Raw genomic sequence first — 7,251 nt, 5'->3', positions numbered from 1 at the left:
GAATTTTGGGAAAAAATCCACTTTCATCTTTATACCTAAAAGCTAGTCAAGTTTCATTTTCCTCTCCCTTCCCTTCGTGAACGGAAGAGGTCAAAGATTTAGCCTTACATGATAGTCTCATAATTTAATAAGACCAACATCATGTGATAAAATTGACAGAAAATTAGGATATGTCCCTAGCCAATTATGGTCTTTGACTCAAGCTTTATTGGCTTTTAATTTTTGATCAAAGTCCTTTGACTTTGTAGATTTCATCCGCTTAGCATAATAATATTAACATATCAACTATATAATTTTAGGTTTGACTACAGTACTTACATGTATTTAATAGAATCACCATATCGACCGTTGGATGATGATATATTAAATACCTATATTTACATTAATTATACCCGACTGTCATATAATGATTGTGTTAAATACATATAAATGTTATAGTCAGCCGCTATAATATTTTATATATTAAATTCTGTTGCAGACCTATTTAACTGGAGAACTATAGAGAGATGGAGAGAAAGGGGTTGTGATTTATGAGGTGTGAGGTGTGATTTCTTACCCTATTATGCCTTTATTTATAAAAGTAAGAAGGTAAATTCATTACCAATAGACATTACAATTTAAATAGGATACTATGTAAAAGATATGGTAGAATCCAATAAGGATTTACTAGAATTTACAATTACATCCTAACCTAATTAGGACTGCAACACCCCCTTGAGTGTGTAAATACTCAAGTAAATGGCGCATCAGGTCTTCAGTGATGAAGTAAGTTCAATTGATGAAGTCATCGGCACAATGTGCAAATGCAAGTCTTAGATCAACGGAATAATGCATAAAAAGGTAAAATTCACAAAACCTCGCTCTAGTAAAATCTTAAAACCCATTATGGGAGAAACCCCCATGTTCTAAGGAGAAATGTGAGAAGTTTGCATTTAATCAAAACTAAAGGTCTTCGGGACACAAGTAAAATGCTCATAAGGGTATGACCAACCCGAGATAGGTGTCTCATTAAAACCTTGCTAGGTTGTAAAAACCCAATGGCAAAAATGCTCCTAATAGTAGAAAAAAATGGTCCATTAAGGTTAAGTGAGTATACTTCTGGGATCAGTGAAGATTATTTGAATTGTAGATTAGTGAGATAAGAGTCAACAAAAGAAATATGATTAGTTGGATAATGACTCGTGTCTCTAATATGCACAAAAGATGGACAAGTTGTATAATATTTAATCATTAATTCTTGATTAATACATGTATTATGGTTTGATATGACATTCACTAAAGCTTCATTTTAAATTTTCACGTTTTTTGAGCAAATCTTCATGATTTATGTCGAAGGCAATAAAGTCATGGTGATGTCGAAAATGCTACTAATTTAAAATTTAAAGTAACTAATACTAGAATGCATATGTGAGTGGGGTTAAACCCTTATCACACAAGTGATGTTAGGGCACAATAATGTGTAGTAAAAGTATAGGCTTATACCATAAGAAGAAACCTCATTTATGTCAGCTTTTTTCAAAAATCCTTATAGTCACAAGAGCTTTGCCACATAACTCTAGTTCCAAAGCGGATGTGAATGGTGCAATGTGAACATACATGTGAAGTTGGTCCTTGCTTAGACTAGTACCGTAATTTGATAAACACCATGCATATCAAGTAATAATAAGTAGATAGGATGCAATGATGTCATGCTACAAGTTTATGCTTACAAATAAGACAATGTTGTAAAAAATACTAGGCCCTAGTCGGGCGGCGGACTAGGGTCTAGTGCCTAGGCAGCTAGGTGGGGCCTAGGTGGATTAGGCGGATTTACGTAAAATCGTATAAATAAGTATCTATTTATACTTAAAAAAATACATAATTGTACTGAGATACATAAATTACAAAATAAAATAACACATAAATTATTTAAGTAAATATATATATATTTACATAAAATATGACTTGTGCGCAAAAGTTAAGGGACTCTTGGTTTTGTAAATTTTTTTCTAAGCCTAATATGTTTTACTCATTGTTGGGCTTTACTTTTTAGTTTTCTTTAAAAAAGTATTAGGCCTTTGATTTCACATTAAATAAAATAAAATAAATAAATAACTTATTCCCTAATTCTAAAGGAACTATCAACTAACATTAAAATCCCTAACTCTAACCCTAGCCAACAGAGCGTCGTCGCACTTCTTCTTCTCTACAATTGCAGATTTACAGAGCTTTCTCTCTCATCAAATCTTTAATGCCGACTCTTCTTCTACGCACGCATAAAGGGGACAAGGCGTAGCAACACGATGAAATTGCAGCAAGACGCCAAAGATTCACAACCTTTGCAGGGATACTTTTTGAAGTTACAGAACCACCCAGAGGTTGCCGAAGCCACCTAGCCCTCCCAGACGACCGTCTAGGCATGGCCTAATAGCAGCGGTGGACCGCCGTCGAGTGCCTAGGTGGCCACCTAGGCCGATTTTTAGAACACTACATACATATATTCTTTTTTTTTTAAATAACATGTTATTTAATATTTATTACATGTATTATATAGTAAATTGAAATCAATTATATAATATATGATAAATTTTCTCAAACTCACCTAGTCTGTCTAGCGCCTTTTAGACCCTTGGTTTCACCTAAATGCGAAAATACCAATGTAAATGCTAAGCATAAATGTACTTCACATATTTGTACAAAATACGACTATTGAAAAAAACTACATTAAAATGGTTGAATTTGACAAACAGATGGCGGTTTCGAATTCGACACTCGAGAAACCTAAGGAAGGACCTCAGGTTGCTCTATGCGCTGCCACATATGGCACTCACGCGCCGCCACCCGTCTAGTCGAGTTGTTGAAAAGTTGGGCATACTCTGCTTGGTCACTACTGTGGCCCGAGGCAAAGCAGAGTACTTCTAGTAGAAGGTGCGTGTTTTCACACATTGACCATTGCGGCTCTGCACGTAGCCCAACGCGCCATGAGTACGGCTTGTACCTGTTAACTACATTGGAGAAGAAGCAAAGATGAACAATTGTAAAGCAAAGAAATGAAGTTTTACAGAGAAGAGAAAAGCAAGAGAGAGAAATGAAATCTTTTGTATTGATGATTCTGAATCATTACAATTACATAGCTAAGACTGTTATATATATACTCTATCAAGACTTAGCAGCTACGCTACTAATCTAAATATATAACCGACTTCTAACAAATTAGTCTAACAACCATGCTGACATGGCACTTCATTGAACATCCCCCCTCAATCTAAGCTGGGATTTCTAAGCTTTAGATTGTAACAATGCTTGAGAAATGCAGAACAATGAAATCCTTCTTGTGCATGTACTCCTAACCCCGCTCCCACCATCAATTAATCCGCTGTTCTTGGTGTTTAAAGGTGTCATCATGCATCTGCATTATCAATGAATCCTCTGCTCCCATCATCAATTAATCCTCCATGGCTGCAAACATTGAAAAATTACTCAATAGCAGTGCAATTTCATACTCATCAATGCAATTTCATACTTATCAATCAACTTCCCAAAGAATTTCAGCCCCTCAAACTTATTTCTACACCGCTGTAGCTACTGTTTTCTTTGCGATAAGGTTTCCAATATTGCATAGTCAACAAGCTTTACAACCACAGAAATCAAGAAACACATCCCTCTTCGGCAATCGGCCTTTAATGAAGAAAGGGAACAAGAACTGCACTCCGGCAATCGACCTTAATGGAGTTGCACACACTAACAATAAACAAAACATTTCAACAACGTTACTCCGGCTATCGGCCTTTAAGGAGTAACACACAATATCTGAACAAGAACTTTTCACTCCGGCTATCGGCCTTATGGAGGAAACAATTTGTATTCAACACACTCTTGGCAATCGGCCTTCAAGTGCACAAATCAAACAACAGAAGGGAATGGCTATCGGCCTTTGTATTCCTTCAACAAACTCTTAGAAAATGGCTATTGGCCTTAACAGAGAAACCGACATATATGAAAACCCCATCGGAGAAATAAATTTTCACTGTAACATTTAAGCAAACAGATGGAGTATAGAGCCAAGAACAAAACCTGAAACTTGAGTTTTTTTTTTATATCGGAAAACCCTATCGGGAAAAACTTAGCAAATCACCAATGAGCAGATACAAGCACAATGGAAAAACAAGCCCCGAAGATCGAAACCGTTTTCTGGGTGGCAATTTCTACTTCCCGAGAATATGGACCCCTTCAAGAAACAGAGCCGACTGGAACATGCTAGTGGCACTAAGGATCTTCAAAAGAACGCTTCATAAATTGATGACCAAAAGCAGTATAAGGCTATAAGTGCACCAATGCAGTGATAGATTGCAGCGGCATGACAACCCAGAGACGATCTTCTTGATATTGGACTGCATGTCGTGGACGAGCTTGAATTGAACAATGGATTGGAGCAGAGCGCGAGTGATCTCGTTGGAGCAGGACCTTCTCGTCGCATTGCTCATCTGTTAGAGAGCGGAAGCACCAAAGAACTTGACAGAAATTTCAAGAAAATTTGAAGAGAAAACCTAATGAATTAAAAAACGATGAAAATGACAAAATCTAATGAAAAACGGAACCACCAGAATCAATGGCATAAGCCTGGTGGCTCTGATACCATGTTAACTACATTGGAGAAGAAGCAAAGATGAACAATTGTAAAGCCAAGAAATGAAGTTTTACAGAGAAGAGAAAAGCAAGAGAGGGAAATGAAATCTTTTGTATTGATGATTCTAAATCATTACAATTACATAGCTAAGACTGTTATATATATACTCTATCAAGACTTAGCAGCTACACTACTAATCTAACTATATAACCGACTTCTAACAAATCAGTCTAACAACGATGCTGACATGACACTTCATTCAACAGTACCGACCTTCCCTAACGAGGCTGAAAGTGCTAGTTTTCTAGAAAACTTTCCAGAGCTCAATTCGAGCTTAAATCTCAACCAAAATTAGCAAGCAATCTATCAAATCGAAGTTTGTGAAGTAAGGAATAGAAACATAAAGTCTGGCAAAAAGATTGCCGGAGGCGACCTGAAAACGGCCTGAAAATCACGTGTCCCTTGCTGAAACTGCACCAAATTATACTCGTTTTTCACATCCAAGACCAGAATCTTACACAAAACAACAATCTAAAATTTGGGTTAGTTTCGAGGTTTACCTTAGTCGTGAACGGGAAAATTTCATTGGAAAAAACTGAATTTGAAACAAAGTCGTCCTCGGTCCGCGTTCGCGCTAGTGAGCTCTGCTCTCGTTTCTGTTAGTGGCTACTAGAACTCGCTGAAATAGCAAAGTTTGTGGTGGCTGAAACTCGATGAAGCCCTCAGCTTATCTGTAAAAGAGTTTACCATGCTTCTAAGAAATGTGTTTTTTTTCAAAGCTTAGTGAAGAGTGCTCATTCATTGAATTTTTTGATCATTTAATATATTCACAACAATTTTATGTAAGCAATTTTTTTTAAAAAGCACAACAATGCCAAACTAGCACTAAAGACCGCAACCAATATGTCTATCAAATTAAAGCCAAAAAAGGATTTGGTGTTTCTAATGTTATGTTACTTTAAATCTATAGGCCAACACTGTACTTGATTTACTTTTTAATAAATATAAGATACTTATAAGGGAGTATGATTCGCTGCTCCCTTAATTTCTCTCCCTTTCCCTCCCCTTATATTTCAACGGTTACGATTAAGCCACGTTGACACGCCCAACCCTAATATTCACTAAACACCAGGGTAGGCATGTGCTGGCCGACACCTGAAGGTGATGAAGCCATATTAGGATGCATGAGAACTAGAAAGAAATAACTAACATAAATAAAACTTGTAAACTTAATTATAATGAATATGCAATTGTGGAATGTGTTCAGAGCATACAACTAATCTGAGACACTAAAAAGGAATAATATAAAATTGAATGAACAAAGAGATAAGTCCTACACCGAGAGGACTCGAAGATACTGATGTGGGAGTAAATAACACAAGATGTATCGTGGTTCACCCCAATGTTTGGGCTACGTCCACACTGATTGTATTTCTCTAACTGTATGTATGGATTACAAGGGTGAGGAGGAGTCCCCCCCATAGAAAGAGAGAGTTTGAGAGGGCTATCTGTTTGTGAGCATGAGAGCTTGAGAGAGATGAGCTTTGTGAGGGTGAGAGGGCTTGAGGTTTGTGAGGGTGAGGAGGCCCTTTTATAGAATAAGGGCTCATCCCCTTTTTACATATTTGCCCCTCCATTTATTACATAATTATATTTTAGTCTCCCGAGTATTTATACGAGGTCTAAATACGGAGGCCCTAAGTATGGTACAAACAGTAATCCCCCAAGTCTTCAGTCAAAAGAATCTTTTGGCTGGAGACTTGAAATTCAGTCCATGTGTGGGCCGAAGTAACTAGATGTTGTCTAGGACTGATACTCGATAAGAGGCGGTGCTCAATCTGAAATGATGCTCAACTAGAAGTAGCACATGTTGCGAGGCTGCTCTGCTTGTGGCTTATGTTGCCTTGGTTGGCTCTGCTTGTGGCGTTGAAGGTGATGGAGTCCCTTTTATAGAATAAGGGCTATACAAAAAATTATGGGCTAGAGTCGATGCTAGCGGCGAGGCGGTTGCTCAGCAGGCGGCGATGTTCTTTAATAATGGTGAGGGAGTCCCTTTTATAGAATAAGGGTTCGCTCCTCAATACATAAGTGATGGGTTAAGAGCGATGCTCGCGGCGAGGCGGTTGCTCAGCAGGCGGCGATGCTCTCTAATGATGGTGAGAGAGTCCCTTTTATAGAATAAAGGCTCGCTCCTCAATACATAAGTGATGGGTTAAGAGTGATACTCGCGGCGAGGCGGTTGCTTAGCTGGCGAGATGCTCTCTAATGAAGGTGAGGGAGTCCCTTTTATAAAATAAGGGCTCGCTCCTTAGTACATAAATAATGGGTTAGGAGTGATGCTCGTGGTGAGGCGGTTGCTCAGTTGGCGGCGATGCTCTCTAATGAAGGTGAGGAAGTCCCTTTTATAAAATAAGGGCTCACTCCTCAGTACATAAATAATAGGCTAAGTCTCCCCAAGTATTTTTCATGAGGCCCAGTTGAGGCCCAATATATGGTACATAATGTAGTCCCCCAAGTCTTTGGTCAATAGAGTCTGTTGGCTGGAGACTTCAAATTGAATCCATGTATGAGCCGAAGTGGCGGTTATTCGGAGTCGGTATTTATATACCCTGCACTGAAGCTTTGTAGGTGAAGCTTTGCAAGTG

The 7,251-nt window shown here is 38.1% G+C and overlaps 1 long non-coding RNA gene across 1 annotated transcript; it reads right to left on the bottom strand.

Moving 5' to 3' along the window:
• Positions 1-3,055: 3,055 nt before the first annotated feature.
• On the bottom strand, positions 3,056-4,832 carry LOC126588577 (uncharacterized). Its single transcript, XR_007611525.1, has 2 exons — positions 4,054-4,832; positions 3,056-3,438 (listed from the first exon to the last, which is right to left on the bottom strand). It is a non-coding gene; the product is annotated as an uncharacterized LOC126588577 (long non-coding RNA).
• Between the last annotated feature and the right edge of the window lie 2,419 nt (positions 4,833-7,251).

This window comes from Malus sylvestris, chromosome 11 (assembly GCF_916048215.2).
Source record: "Malus sylvestris chromosome 11, drMalSylv7.2, whole genome shotgun sequence".
Classification (NCBI taxonomy): domain Eukaryota; kingdom Viridiplantae; phylum Streptophyta; class Magnoliopsida; order Rosales; family Rosaceae; genus Malus; species Malus sylvestris.
The sequence above is the reverse complement of the archived record's forward strand: the minus strand, read 5'-3'. Positions and strand labels throughout refer to the sequence as shown.